We start from the raw sequence: 17,083 nt of genomic DNA, 5'->3' as shown, positions 1-17,083 counted from the left end.
AGATAACACTGAAAAATCTACTGCACAGCAAAGAAAACAACTAATAGAATGAAGAGGCAGCCCAAAGATTGAAAGAAAATATTTGCAAGCCATTCATCTCATGAGGGGCAAATATCCAAAATATATAAGAAACTCAAACAACCCAATAGTCAAAATATCTCATGAAACTCAAAATACACCTACTAGGTACTCACAGAAATTAAAAGTAAAAAAGAAAAGTAAATCAAAGACATAGAAAAAGCCAATGCAGATAAAAAATACTCATTAAAACTGATCATAGAGGAAATAGAAATCAAAAACACAACAACATGTTACCTAATGCCTATTAAAATGACTAATAAAAAAAGATGAAAGATAACAACTGTTGGCGAGGGTGTGGAGACAAAAACACTCTTGTGCCTTTTGGTGAAAATGTAAATTAATACAGCCATTAAGGAAAACAGTATGGAGGTTACTCAGAAAAAAAAAAAAAAATAGAATTACCATACGTTCCAACCACTGGGTGTATATCTAGAAGAATTGAATATGTCTGCTTCTGAATATATATCAAAAGTTGTGTATGTCCATTTGTGAGTATATATCCAATGGAATTGAAACCAGTGTGCTAAAAATATATCTGCACTCCTATGTTCTTTGCAGCATTATTTGCAATAGCTAAGATACAGATACAACCTAGATGTTCATCATGAGAATGGATTAAAAAATGTGGTATATAAATGCAGTGGAATAGTATTCAACTACTTAAAGGGGAGAAATTATGTCATTTGCCACAAGATGAATGAACCTGAAGGATATTATGTTAAGTAAAATAAGATAGGTACAGAAAGACAAATATGGCATGATCTCACTTATATGTGGAATCTCTAAACATAGAACTCATAGAAGGAGAGAGCAGAATGATGGTTACCAGAGGCTGGGAGAGGTGGACAGATGGGAAAAGGAGAAATGTTAATCAAAGGGTAAAGGTTTCAGTTAGACAATAGAGATAAACTTTAGTGATCTATTGCACAGAATAGTGATTATAATAAATAATAAGAAATGGCATATTTCAAAATTGCTAGAATAGAATTTAAATGTTTTCACCACAAAAAATGATAAATGTGTGAAGTGATTGTTTCATTAGACTTATTGAATCATTTCATGTTGTAAATGCATATCAAAATGTATTAGGGTCTTCCAGAAAGACAGAACCAATAGAATATATGTATATAGTAAAAAGAGTTTATTTGGGAGAATTGGTTCAATCAATTACAAAGCGATGTCTCATGGTATGCCATCTCCAAGCTGGCAAAAGAGAAGCTGGCAGCATGGCTAAGTCTAAGCCTGAAAGCTTCAAAACCAGGGAAGCTGACAGTGAAGCCCTCAGTCTGAGGCTCTGAGGCTGTAGGCCCAAGAGCCTCTGGGAGGCTACTGGTGCAAGTCCCAGGGTCCAAAAGCTAAAAAATGTGGAGTCTGATGTCCAAGGGCAGGAGGAGAAGAAGCAAGCATTCAGCACAGGGAGACAGAAAGAGAGAGAGAGAGAGAGAGATGGAGATTGAGAGAGAGAGAGAGAGAGCAAAAGGACTCAGCAAGCTGCTTTTCCCTGTTCTTCCACCTGCTTTGTTCTAGCAACACTGGCAACTGATTGGATGGTGCCCACCCACATTGAGGGTGGGTCTTCTCTCAGCCCACTGACTCAAATGTCAGTCTCCTCTGGCAACACCCTCACAGACACACCCAGAAACAATACTTCACCTGCCATTTGACATTTCTAAAGGCAGTCTAGTTGACATCTAATATTAACCATAAAGCACAACATCACATTTTACTCCATACATTTATATAATTATTATTTGTAAATTAAAGATAAAATTTAAAATAAAGAGTCAAGGATCCAAGAATTGCCTGACTGATACTTCAAAATAATTTTTCTAAATAAGCTCAGCAAACTATAAGAGAACGTAGATAGAAAATTTGGTGAAATGAGGAAAACATTTTAAGAACAAAAGTAGGTATTCAACAAATATAGAAAACATAAATAAGCGCCAAACAGAAATTTAAAAAATTAAATGACTAAAATGTAAAAATGCAGTAGAGAGCTTCAACAGTTGGCTGCATCAAGCAGAAGGAAAAAAAATAGATGGACTCAAAGGCAGATCATTTAAAAACATCAAGTCTGAAGAGAAAAGAAGTATAAAAAGGAATTTTAAAAGCCCATAGGGTCTATTGGACCATATCAAAAAATATAATTTTGCATAATAGGGGTAACAGAAAAAGAAGAGAGAAAAATAAACAACAGCAAAAAGCTTATTTAAAGAAATAGTAACTAAAGTCTTCCTAAATTTGATGAAAGATGTAAACATCCAGGTACATGAAGCTCAAAGATAGCAAATCATATTCAACAAAAAATAATTAGATTAAAATACACCATAATTAAGTTGTCAAAAATAAAAGACTAAGAGAATTTTGAAAACAGCAGGAGGAAGAATCATACAAGGAAACCTTCAGAAGGTTATCACTAGATTTCTCTGCAAAATTCTTACAGGCCATAAGAGAGCAGAATGATATACTCAAAGTGAAGAAAGTAAAAAAGAAAGAAGGAAGGAAAGAGAGAGGAAAGAAAGAAAGAAAGAAAGGAAGGAAGGAAGAAAGAAAGAAAGAAGAGTGAGAAAGAAAAAAGAAAGAATGAAAGAAAGAAGAAAGAAGAGAAAGAAAGAGTAAGGAAGGAAGGAAAAGGAAAGAAAGAAAGAAAAGAAAGAAAGAAGAAAGAAAGAAAGAAAAAAGAAAGAAAAGAGAGGAAAGAAAAAAGCAGGCCAAGAAAGAATACCTAATAAAGATGTCCTTCAGACAAGTAAGGAAATAAATAATGTCCCAGACACACAAAAGCTGGGGATGTTTACCACCACTAGACACACCTTTCAAGAAATGCTAAAGGGATTACTTCAAGCTAAAATAAAAGGCTACTAACTAGTAAAATGAAACCACATGAAAGTAGAAAATTCACTGGTACAGGTACATATCTAGTAAAATTCAGAATACTCTACTTCTATAGTGGTGTTGTGTAAGTTACTTAATTCTAGTGTAAAGGTAAAAAGAGACAAAGCTATTAAAAATAATTGTAGCCAAATTGACTTGCTAATGAATACACAACCTAAAAAGGTGTAAACATCAAAAACATAAGTACATACGGAGTTTACTATGGAGAAATTTTTGCATGTGATTGAAGTTATCAGCTTGAAATACACTGGTAAAACTAAAAGATGTTTCAGGTAAGCCTCATGGTAACCATAAATCAAAATCCTATAGTAGATACACCCAAGATAAAGAGAAAAGAGTCAAAACATACCACTGCAGAAAACTCTTAATTCAAAAGAAGACAGCTACAGAGCAAGAAAGGAAAAACAGATCCACAAGACAAGCAAAAAACAATTAACAAAATGGCTGTAGTAAAATCTTACCTATCAATAATTACTTGAAATTTAAATTGAGAGTTTTATCTAACCAAAAGATATAGAGAGAGTGAATGGATCAAAAAAGATAGACAAAGTATATTCATATATATGTGTATATATATGCATATATATGTATATATATGCATATATATACATATATATATGCATATATATACATATATATACTTTTGGAATATAAATTGTTCTTGTTTACATGGACAAATTGTATAGTGGTGAAGTCTGAGATTTTAGCGCACCCATTATGTGAGTAGTGCACATTATACCCAATATGTAGTTTTTTATCCCTAACCCCCTTCAACCCTCCTTTCTTTTGAGTCTCCAATGTTCATTGTACCACTCTGTATGCCTCTGTGTACCCATAGCTTAACTCTCACTTATGAGTGAGAAGTCACAGTGTTTGCTTTTCCATTCCTGAGTTACTTAGAATAATGGCTTCCAGTTCCATTCAAGTTGCTGAAAAAGACATTATTTTGTTCTGTTTTATGTTACATTCCACGATGTATATGTAACACATTTTCTTTATTCATTCATTGGTTGATGGGCATTTAGGTTGGTTTCATAACATTGCAATTGTTAATTTAGTTGTGATAAACATATGTGCAAAGTTGCCTTTTTGATGTAACAACTTCTTTCCCTGGCAAATTATATTCAGACTACAGCAGACTCACTTCACCTTAAAGGACACAAATAGATTAAAAATGAAGAAATAGAAAGCATTTCATAAAAATTGAGATAAAAAATAAAGAGGAAGAATACCTATACTAACAACAGAAAAAAAAACCTTTAAGTCAAAAATTGTCACATGAGGAAAAAATAGTCAACATATGAGAAAATGGTCAAATCATCAAGAATACATAACAAGCCAGGTTCAGTGGCTCATGCCTGTAATCTCAGCACTTTGGGAGGCCAAGATGGGTGGATCACTTGAGCACAGGTGTTTGAGACCTGTCTGGGCAGCATGGTAAAACCCATCTCAAAAAAAATATACAAAAATTCTCTACATGTGCTGGTGCATGCCTGTAGTCCCAGCTACTTGGGAGACTGAGGTGGGAGGATCACATGAACCTGGAAAGGTTGATGCTGCCATGAACCTTGATCATGCCACTGCACTCCAGCCTGGACAACAGAGTGAGATACCGCCTCAGGGGGAAAAAAAAAAGAAAGAAAAGAAGTACACATAACAATTGCAAATATATGCACACAAAATGAGAACATATACATATGTCTAATCTGAAGGGAGAAATATACAATATAATAAAAAGTAGAATATTTTAATATTCCAGTTTAAACAACAGATAGATCATACAGACAGAAATTCAATAAGGAAACACTGGACCTAAAGTGTACTTTAGGCCAAATTCACCTAACAGAAATATACAGAATATTCCATTCAACAGCAACAAAATACAAATTTTTCTTAAGCGTACATAGAAAATTCTCCAAGACGGATAGCCACAAAAAACTTAGCAAATGTAACAGGATTTAAATAATATTACATACCACTTCAGACTAGGAGGAAAACTGGAACATTTACATATATGCAGAAATTAGAAAGCACACTCCTGAACCACCAGTAGGTCAAATAAGAAATCAAAAGGGAAATCTGAAAATATCTTGAGACAAAAGAAAATGGAAACAAAATATATCAAAACCCATAGGATGCACCAAAAGTAGTTTTAAGAGAGATGTTTATAATGACAAATGCCTACATTAAAAAAGTAGAAAAGATCTCAAATAAACAACCTAACATTACACCTCAAGAAACTAGGAAAAGAAAGACAAACTATATTCAAATTTAGCAGAAGAAAGAAAACAATAAAGATCACAGCAGAAATAAAGAAAGAACAACAAAACTATAGAAAAAAATCAACAAAAGTAAGAGTTTCATAAAAATATAAACAAAATTGGCATACTTTTAGCTAGACTACAAAAAGATCAAAAACTCAGATAAAATTAGAAATAAAGCTGGAGACATTACAATGGATGATTCAGAAATTAAAAAAAGGATCAAAGGTGCTATTATGAACAACTGTATAACAACAAATTGGATAACCTAGAATAAATTGACGTTTCTAGACACATACAATCTACCAAGAGTGAATTGCAAAGAAATAAAAGCCTGTTAACAGACCAATAACAAATAAGATTAAAGTAGTAAATGAAAATGTTTATACAAAGAAAAGCCCAGTACCAGATGGCTTCATGTCTGAATTACACCATTCAAAAAAATTCATACAAATTCTTCTTAAACTCTACCAAAAAATAAAAATGGAAGTAGAAGGCATACTTCTAAATTTGTTTTGTGTATCTTTCTCCAAAATGGCTGACAAGAGGTATTTCCAGTATGCCTCATCTAGTTAGGTGAAAAAAAAATAGTATGTAGACTATCACACTTTGAATATATTATCCAAGAAGAAACAGAAGACTTCAACATAAAAGTGAAAGGAAACTCTAAATTCCAGGAAGGAGAAGAAAAACAGACAGCTTGCAAGGCCTGGACCAGGTGAAAACTGGGAGAATCTCCACCATGGGAGAGGGTCTTTCTCTGTCTTTCTGTGGTTCACTTTCTCATTGAGGAATCAATAAATCCAGGCCACAGGAGAGCACCTCTGTTCTCTCAAGTCCTGAATTCTAACTGAGGGAGTGGCCAGGAGAACGTGAGATGAAACTGCTTGAGGGAGTGTCTCACACACTCTGTCTGACCTATGCATTTACATTAAGATACCGTTCTCAATCCTAGCCCTTAACCAACTGTGTGTGGCCCTGGAAATGAGAGGCACCAGTCTTTGGCATTAGACTCAAGATGTAGCTTGTGGAAGTGGGACTTGAGTGAAGGAGGGACTCTTGGAACCAGAACTGAGAAGTTAGCATGATGTACACTCCAGGCACTGGTGCTGAAGCCGAGCTCTTCCCCATAGCCTGAGAAGGATGAGAGTTGCCGCAGAGGCTTGGCCTTGAGCAAGACAGTGTCTCCTATGGCCTGGGGCTGAATTATGGGTGGGCCGGATGTGCCAAAACTGACTGACCAGCCTACTCAGCAGCCTCACCTGGGACATGGTAGGAAGACCTGCCAGGACTAAGGTGTAAAATGGACAAAAACTGCCCACCAACTAACCAAAGCAATGCTCACAGACTGGCCATATTTGCAACCCATGGCAAGACCTCAGAACAGCAGCAGTCATCCCTCACCCAAGCATTTTCACAGGGACATAAACATCACTTCAACCCAAAGTCACAGCTGGTGCCTGCACTTACCACTGGGGACCTGAGTGCAAGCTTGCCAATCTGGCTCCAGCTGGCATCATCCCCTCACTGAAGCAGTATGTGGGATCCAACCTCCTGGCTTTCCACAACCCAGTTTACCTCCTGGAATACCTGAGCATATCTTACATGGGGCAGAAGTCAGGCAGAAATCCTACCACTACCATTGCAACTGGCTCCTATCTGCAACTGCCATCTACTGGCCTAGAAACCAGCCTGGACAGCCCATGGCAACAACTGATAATAAAGAGCATGGTACTCAGGAACTAGAAGAGTAAATCGCTACTACTGTAACTGTCATTACTCATGCCACTTTGTCTGCTCAGAAGATTGAGAGCACACTCACCCATTCAGTACCCTGCTACTAAAACCAGCATCTGAGAAAGCCACCCAGAGGCCCAAGGTTTGACCTATCTGGAACTGCCAACACAGGTGCCAACATACACTGCTTCAGGTCATAAGAATAGACATGATTACCCAATGACTACTACCACCAAAACATGAAGAAGGGCCCATCAGGCATTCAAGTCCCCAATACAACTTCACCACAGCCTCCACCATAACCACACCATAACACACTGAGGACTCCACAGATATAGACAAGGAAATCATACATAATCTTCACCACTGCTTGCACCCAGAAGCAAAGCTAAATAGCCCTACACAACCATCACAGTCATATCTTCAAGAAAGAAGTATCATTTCCCAAAAGAAAATAAATCCAAAATGAAAAGTGACTGTTGCTCCAGATGTACAGAAATTAATGTAAAGATACAGCAATCATGAAAATGCATAGTAATATGACACCCTCAAAGCAACCTTAACCAAAAATAAAATCTCAAAATGCCAGATAAAGAATACAAAGCATTGGTTTTAAAGCAGCTCAATGAGATGGAAGATATATCTAAAAGCCAATTAAAAGAAATCAGAAATTCAATTCAGAATATCAATGAGAAATTTACCAAGGAGATAGATATCTTAAAAAAAAGGAAATGGAACTTCTGGAACTGAATAATTTATTTACTGAAGAAATTAAAAACACATTTGAAAGCTTCAACAATAGACTAAACCAAGCAGAAGAAATAATCTCAGAATTTGAAGACAGATTTTTTGAAATAGTCCAGTCAGATAAAAACAAAAATAAATGCACACAAAATAATCCACAAAACTTTTAAGATGTTTGGAACTACATAACGTGACCAAACTTACAAATTATCAGTATTCCCAAAGGAGAAGACAGATAACTAGTTTTAGTAAAATATTTAACAAAATAATTGATGAAACCATCTCATGTCTAGCAAGACATTTAGACACACAGCTAGAGGAGGCCCAATAATACTCAGGCAAATACACTGCAAAAAGTTCCTCACTGTGGCATATTGTAATCAGACTGTCCAAAGGCAAAGTGAAAGAAAGAATTCTAAAATCAGCAAGAGGAAAGGGTCTATTCCCTTATAAAAGAAACCCTATCAGACTAACAATACACTCCGCAGCAGAAATCATACAGGACAGAAAAGAATAGAATAGTATGTTCAAACTATGAGAAAAAAATCAGACAGTCAACATTTTATATCTGGCAAGATTAAACATTATAAATGAAGGGAAAAAAAGTCTTTCACGGACAATCAAACACGGAGGGAATTCAACAGCAGTAGACCAGCCCTACAAGACATGCTCAAATGATTTCTAAACATGGAAATATAAGGACAATATTCACCATAATGAAAACATATGAAAGTATAAAACTCATTGGTAAGGCAATCACAGAAGAGGAAGAGAAAAGAATCAAATGACAACACTACACAATTCTACCAAACCACAAAAACAGAAACAAATACATAATTAAGAAACCATAAAAGAATTTACAACATGACAGGAACAAAACGACATATATCAATTAACTTTACTTCCAAATGGATTAAATGTTTCACATAAAATATCTAGATAGGTGGAATAAATAAACATAATTCAAGTGTATCCCACTTATAAAAAGTTTGCCTTAACTGTGCAGACACATATAGACTGAAAGTGGTGGAAAAAGATATTCCATACAAACAGAAACAAACTTTGATCAGAAACAGCTATACTTACATGAGATAAAATAGACTTTAAATAAAAAAGTAACAAAAGACAAAGAAGGTTGTTACAGAATGATAAAAGGGTCAATTCAGAAAGAGTGCATAATGATTCTAAGTATATGCACTCAACAGCTTGCACCCAGAAAAGAGATAGACGAAAATACAATAATAATTGAGGACTTCAATACACCACTCAAAGCATTAGACAGAACATCAAGACAGAAAATTAAAAAAAAATCGACTTAAATTGGACTTTAGACAAAACAGACATAAAAAGCGTTTACAAAATATTCTACCCAATAACTGCAGAATGGACATTCTTTTCATGAGCACATGGAAAAATCTTCAAGATAGACCCTATATTATGCCACAGAATAAGTCTTAGCAAATTTTAAAAAATCAAAATTGTATCAAGTATCTTCTCAGACCACAGGTCAATAAAATTACAAATCAATATCAGGAGGAACTTGGAAAATATAAACATATGGAAATTAAACAACATGTTTATAATAACAATTGGGTTCATGGAGAAATTAAGATGGAAATTCTAAAAACCTTGAAACAAATGAAAATGGAAACACGGCATACCCAAACTTGTGGGATACAGCAAAGGCAATGCCAAGAGGAAATATTATAGCATTAAATGGCTATGTCAAAAATATTTAAAATTAACAAATTGGAAACCTTATGTTACAACTCAGAAGATACAAAAGCCAGAAACCATACTCAAAATTAGTAGAAAAACGAAATAAAAATCAGAGCAGACATAAAAGAAGCAGATGCTTAATAAACATTTTAAGGAACAATGAAACTGAAAGTTGATCTCTGAAAAGACAAGCAAAGCTAGTAAACCAATAGGAAGAATGACCGAAAAAGAAAAGAGAAGATCCAAGTAAAGAAAATCAGAAATATTTTTTAAAAGACATTACAACAGATACCTCAGAAATACAAAAGATCATCAGAGGCAATTATGAACAGCTATACACTCACAAACTAGAAAACCTAGAGGAAATGTACAGATTTGTAGAAACAAATAAGCTCTCAAGATTTAATCAGAAAAATAGACAATCTGAACACACCAATAATGAGTAGCAAGATTGAATCAGTAATTACAAATCTCGCAACAGAGAAAATAACAGGACCAGATGGATTCAGAACTGAATTCTACCAAATGTACAAGCTAATACTGATTTTTCTGAAGCTATTCCAAAATATGCAAGAAATTCTCCCTACTTCACTCTATGAGGCCAGTATCACCCTGATACCAAAAACAGGCAAGAACACAACCAAAAAGAAAACCACTGATCAATATTACTGAGAAACGTACACACAAGAATCAACAAGGTACTAGCAAACCAAACATAGGAGCACATCCAGAAAGACAAAACACTATGACCAAGTGGGTTTTCTACCAGGAAGGCAAAGATAGTTCAATATATGCAAATAAATATATGTGAATTTATTGATATAATCTTTGTAATTTAGGGAATTAAAAAGATTAGGGCCAAGGCTTGGAAAACAACGCCTGCAATGCTGAAGAAAACAAGCAATGGGGAAAGAACTTTTTATTCAATCAATGGTGCTGGAATAACTGGCTAGCTATATGAGGAAAAATGAAAATGGATTCCTAATTTAAATTGTATACAAAAATAAACTCAACATGGATTAGATATTTAAATATAAGACCTTAAAAGATAAAGATCCTAGAAGGAAACCTAGAAAATATCCTTCACAACTTAGGCCTTGGCAAAGAGTTCTTGACGAAGTCCGCAAAAGCAATTGCAGTAAAACCAAAAATTGATAACCAGCTAATATCACAATGACAGTATCAAATTCACACATAACAATATTAACCTTAAATGTAAATGGGCAAAATGGTCCAATTAAAAGACACAGACTGGCAAATTGGATAAAGAGGCAAGACCAATCACTGTGCTATATTCAGGAAACCCATCTCATGTGCAGAGACACACATAGGCTCAAAATAAAGGGATGGAGGAAGATCTACCAAGAAAATGGAAAACAAAAAAAGGCTGGGGTTGCAATCCTAGTCTCTGATAAAATAGGCTTTAAACCAACAAAGATCAAAAGAGACAAAGAAGGCCATTACATAATGGCAAAGGGATCAATTCAACAAGAAGAGCTAACTATCCTAAATATATATACACCCAATACATGAACACCCAGATTCATGAAGCACACACTTAGAGACCTACAAAGAGACTTAGACTCCCACACAATAATAATTGGAGACTTCAACACCCCACTAACACCATTAGACAGATCAATGAGGCAGAAAGTCAACAAGGATATCCAGGAATTGAACTCACCTCTGCAACAAGCAGACCTAATAGACATCTACAGAACTCTCCACGCAAAGTCAACAGAATATACATTCTTCTCAGCACCACACCGCACCTATTCCAAAATTGATCACATAGTTGGAAGTAAAGCACTCCTCAGCAAATGTAAAAGAACAGAAATTATAACAAACCGGCTCTCAGACCACAGTGCAATCAAACTAGAACTCAGGATTAAGAAACTCACTCAAAACCGCTCAACTACAAGGAAACTGAACAACCTGCTCCTCATTGACTACTGGGTACATAACGAAATGAAGGCAGAAATAAAGATGTTCTTTGAAACCAATGAGAACAAAGACACAACACACCAGAATCTCTGGGACAAATTTAAAGCAGTGTGTACAGGTAAATATATAGTACTAAATGCTGACAAGAGAAAGCAGGAAAGATCCAAAATTGACATGCTAACATCACAATTAACAGAATTAGAGAAGCAAGAGCAAACACATTCAAAAGCTAGCAGAAGGCAAGAAATAACTCAGATCAGAACAGAACTGAAGGAAATAGAGACATAAAAAACACTTCAAAAAATCAATGAATCCAGGAGCTGGTTTTTTAAAAGCGCAACAAAATTGATAGACCACTAGCAAGACTAATAAAGAGGAAAAGAGAGAAGAATCAAATAGACACAATAAAAAATGATAAAGGGGATATCACCACCGATCCCACAGAAATACAAACTACCATCAGAGAATACTATAAACACCTCTATGCAAATAAACTAGAAAATCTAGAAGAAATGGATAAATTGATTGCAACATACACCCTCCCAAGACTAAACCAGGAATAACTTGAAATTCTGAATAGACCAATAACAGGCTCTGAAACTGAGGCAATAACAAATAGAATACCAAGCAAAAAAAGTCCAGGACCAGACGAATCCACAGCCCAATTCTACCAGAGGTACAAGGAGGAGCTGGTACCATTCCTTCTGAAACTACTCCAGTCAATAGAAAAAGAGGGAATCATCCCTAACTCATTTTATGAGGCCAGCATCATTCTGATACCAAAGCCTGGCAGAGACACAACAAAAAAAGAGAATTTTAGACCAACATCCCTGATGAACATCAATGCAAAAATCCTCAAAACAATACTGGCAAACCAAATCCAGCAGCACATCAAAAAGCTTATCCACCATGATCAAGTGAGCTTCATCCCTGGGATGCAAGCCTTGTTCAACATACGCAAATCAATAAACGCAATCCAGCATATAAAAACAACCAAAGACAAAAACCACATGATTATCTCAATAGATGCAGAAAAGGCCTTTGACGAGATTCAACAGCCCTTCATGCTAAACACTCTCAATAAATTAGATATCGATGGGATGTATCTCAAAATAATAAAAGCTATTTATGACACACCCACAGCCAATATCATCCTGAATGGGCACAAACTGGACGCATTCCCTTTGAAAACTGGCACAAGACAGGGATGCTCTCTTTCACCACTTCTATTCAACACAGTGTTGGAAGTTCTGGCCAGGGCAATCAGGCAGGAGAAAGAAATAAAGGGTATTCAATGAAGAAAAGAGGAACTCAAATTGTCCCTGTTTGCAGACGACATGATTGTGTATCTAGAAAACCCTATCATCTCATCCCAAAATCTCCTTAAGCTGATAAGCAACTTCAGCAAAGTCTCAGGATACAAAATCAATGTACAAAAATCACAAGCATTCTTATATGCCAATAACAGCCAGAGAGTCAAATCATGAGTGAACTCCCATTCACAATTGCTTCATAGAGAATAAAATACCTAGGAATCCAACTTACAAGGGATGTGAAGGATCTCTTCAAGGAGAACTACAAACCACTGCTCAATGAAATAAAAGAGGATACAAACAAATGGAAGAACATTCCATGATCATGGGTAGGAGGAATCAATATCGTGAAAATGGCCATACTGCCCAAGGTAATTTATAGATTCAATGCCAACCCCATCAAGCTACCAATGACTTTCTTCACAGAATTGGAAAAACTACTTTAAAGTTCATATGGAAACAAAAAAGAGCCCACATGGCCAAGTCAATCCCAAGCCAAAAGAACAAAGCAGGAGGCATCACGCTGCCTGACTTCAAACTATACTACAATGCTACAGTAACCAAAACACCATGGTACTGCTACTCAAACAGAGATATAGACCAATGGAACAGAACAGAGCCCTCAGAAATAATACCACACATCTACAACCATCTGATCTTTCACAAACCTGACAAAAACAAGAAATGGGGAAAGGATTCCCTATTTAATAAATGGTGCTGGGAAAACTGGTTAGCTATATGTAGAAAGCTGAAACTGGATCCCTTCCCTACACCTTCTACAAAAATTAATTCAAAATGGTTTAAGGACTTAAATGTTAAACCTAAAACCATAAAAACTCTAGAACAAAACCTAGGCAACACCATTCAGGACATAGACATGGGCAAGGACTTCATGTCTAAAACACCAAAAGCAATGGCAACAAAAGCCAAAATTGACAAATGGGATCTAATTAAACTCAACAGCTTCTGCACAGCAAAAGAAACTACCATCAGAGTGAACAGGCAACCTACAGAATGTGACAAAATTTTTGCAATCTACTCATCTGACAAAGGGCTAATATCCAGAATTTACGAAGAACTCAAACAAATTTACAAGAAAAAAACAAACAACCACATCAACAAGTGGGTGAAGGATATGAACAGACACTTCTGAAAAGAAGACATTTGTGCAGCCAACAGACACATGAAAAAATGCTCATCATCACTGGCCATCAGAGAAATGCAAATGAAAATCACCATGAGATACCACCTCACACCATTTACAATGGCAATCATTTTTAGTCAGGAAACAGCAGTTGCTGGAGAGGATGTGGAGAAATAGGAACACTTTTACACTGTTAGTGGGACAGTAAACTAGTTCAACCATTGTGAAAGACAGTGTGGCGATTCCTCAAGGATCTAAAACTAGAAATACCATTTGACCCAGCCATTCCATTACTGGGTATATACCCAAAGGATTATAAATCCTGCTGCTATAAAGACACATGCACATGTATGTATATCGCGGCACTATTCACAACAGTAAAGACTTGGAACCAAGCCAAATGTCCATCAATGATAGAATGGATTAAGAAAATGTGGCACATATACACCGTGGAATACTATGCAGCCATAAAAAAGGATGATTTCATGTCCTTTGTAGGGACATGGATGAAGCTGGAAACCATCATTCTCAGCAAACTATTGCAAGGACAGAAAACCAAACACCGTGTATTCTCACTCATAGGTGGGAATTAAACATTGAGAACACTTGGACACAGGAAGGGGAACATCACACACAGGGGCCTGTTGTGTGGTAGAGGTAGAGGGAAGGGATAGCATTAGGAGATATACCCAATGTAAATGACGAGTTAATGGGTGCAGCAAACCACCATGGCACATGTATACATATGTAACAAACTTGCACGTTGTTCACATGTACCCTAGAACTGAAAGTATAATAATAAAAAATACTTCACTCTAATTAGAATAAAAAGAAAAAACAAGTAAATTACAAAGAGAAAACTAAAAAATTTTACACATTGGCTCCATCTTTTTCACTTTTTACTTTTTGTTATATTTTTATATTTTCTATATGTTAAAAAATTTTAGATAAATTTCTTTTTTCTTATTCTTAAATATATGTGTGATTTACATACTGCGATTCTGGTGTTAGACTATGCTGTATTTGTCTGTGTACTTACATTTCCCACTGAGTTTTACACCTTCAAATGATTTCTTGTTGTGCATTTGCATTCTTTTATTTCAGATTAAAGAATTTTATTTAGCTGTTTTTGTAAGATAGGTATTGATGACTTCCGTCAGACTTTGTTTGTGAAAGTGTGCATTTCTGCTTCATGTTTAAATGGTACCTTTACTGAGTATAAATCTCTAAGTTGATTTTTTTTTTCCTTCAGCATGTTGAATATGCCATCCCACTCCCTCCTGACCTCTGTGGCTTCCAATAAAAAGTCTGCTAGCACACATATTAGAGCTTTCCTTTATTTGTTATTTGCATCTTTTAGAGCCCACATCACCAAGTGAATCCTAAGCCAAAAGAACAAAGCTGGAGGCATCATGCTACCTGACTTCAAACTATACTACAAGGCTACAGTAACCAAAACAGCATGGTACTGGTGCCAAAACAGAGATATAGATCAATGGAACAGAACAGAGCCCTCAGAAATAATGCTGCATATCTACAACTATCTGATCTTTGACAAACCTGAGAAAAACAAGCAATGGGGAAAGGATTCCCTATTTAATAAATGGTGCTGGGAAAACTGGCTAGCCATGTGTAGAAAGCTGAAACTGGATCCCTTCCTTACACCTTCTACAAAAATTAGTTCAAGATGGATTAAAGACTTAAACATTAGACCTAAAACCATAAAAACCCTAGAAGAAAACCTAGGCATTACCATTCAGGACATAGGCATGGGCAAGGACTTCATGTCTAAAACACCAAAAGCAATGGCAACAAAAGCCAAAATTGACAAATGGGATCTAACTAAACTAAAGAGCTTCTGTACAGCAAAAGAAACTACCATCAGAGTGAACAGGCAACCTACAAAATGGGAGAAAATTTTTGCAATCTACTCATCTGACAAAGGGCTAATATCCAGAATTTACAAAGAACTCAAAGAAATTTACAAGAAAATACAAACAACCCCATTAAAAAGTGGGCAAAGGATATGAACAGACATTTCTCAAAAGAAGACATTTATGCAGCCAAAAGACACATGAAAAAATGCTCCTCATCACTGGCCGTCAGAGAAATGCAAATCAAAACCACAATGAGATACCATCTCATGCCAGTTAGAATGGCAATCATTAAAAAGTCAGGAAACAACAGATGCTGGAGAGGATGTGGAGAAATAGCAACACTTTTACACTGTTGGTGGGACTGTAAACTAGTTCAACCATTGTGGAAGTCAGTGTGGCAATTCCTCAGGGATGTAGAACTAGAAATACCATTTGACCCAGCCATTCCATTACTGGGTATATACTCAAAGGACTGTAAATCATGCTGCTATAAAGACACATGCACACGTATGTTTATTGTGGCACTATTCACAATAGCAAAGACTTGGAACCAACCCAAATGTCCAACAATGATAGACTGGATTAAGAAAATGTGGCACATATACACCATGGAATACTATGCAGCCATAAAAAATGATGAGTTCATGTCCTTTATAGGGACATGGATGAAATTGGAAATCATCATTCTCAGTAAACTATCACAAGGACAAAAAACCAAACACTGTGTGTTCTCACTCATTGTTGGGAATTGAACAATGAGAACACATGGACACAGGAAGGGGAACATCACACTCTGGGGACTGTTGTGGGGTGGGGGAAGGGGTGAGGGATAGCATTAGGAGATGTACCTAATGCTAAATGACGAGTTAATGGGTGCAGTACACCAGCATGGCACATGTAAACATATGTAACTAACCTGCACATTGTGCACATGTACCCTAAAACTTAAAGTGTAATAATAAAAATAAAAAATAAAAAAAAACACTACTTTTTTTGACCCTTTCTTCCTTCTTGACCTTTGGAAGGGTGATTGTTACATACCTTGAGGTACTCTTATTTTAGTTGAATTTTCTTGTTGTTTTTTAACCTTCTTGTGCCTGAATACACACCTCTTTGTCTAAATTTGTGACATTCTCTGTTATTTTTTGTTTCAAAAAACTTTCTATCCTTATCATTTTCTCTACATTCTCTTTAAGGCCAATAACATTTAGATTTCCTTTTTGAGGATACTGTATATAAGAAATTTTCTGTTTCTTATTCTTTTTTGTCTAATCTGACTGTGTATTTCCATATAGACTCTCCCCAATCTAATTCTTCTACTAGATTAATTCTGCTGTTGAGACACTCTGATTTTTTGTTAGTTCATCA

The sequence above is a fragment of the Pongo pygmaeus genome, chromosome X (assembly GCF_028885625.2).
Source record: "Pongo pygmaeus isolate AG05252 chromosome X, NHGRI_mPonPyg2-v2.0_pri, whole genome shotgun sequence".
NCBI lineage: Eukaryota > Metazoa > Chordata > Mammalia > Primates > Hominidae > Pongo > Pongo pygmaeus.
This window is presented reverse-complemented; position numbering follows the sequence as displayed.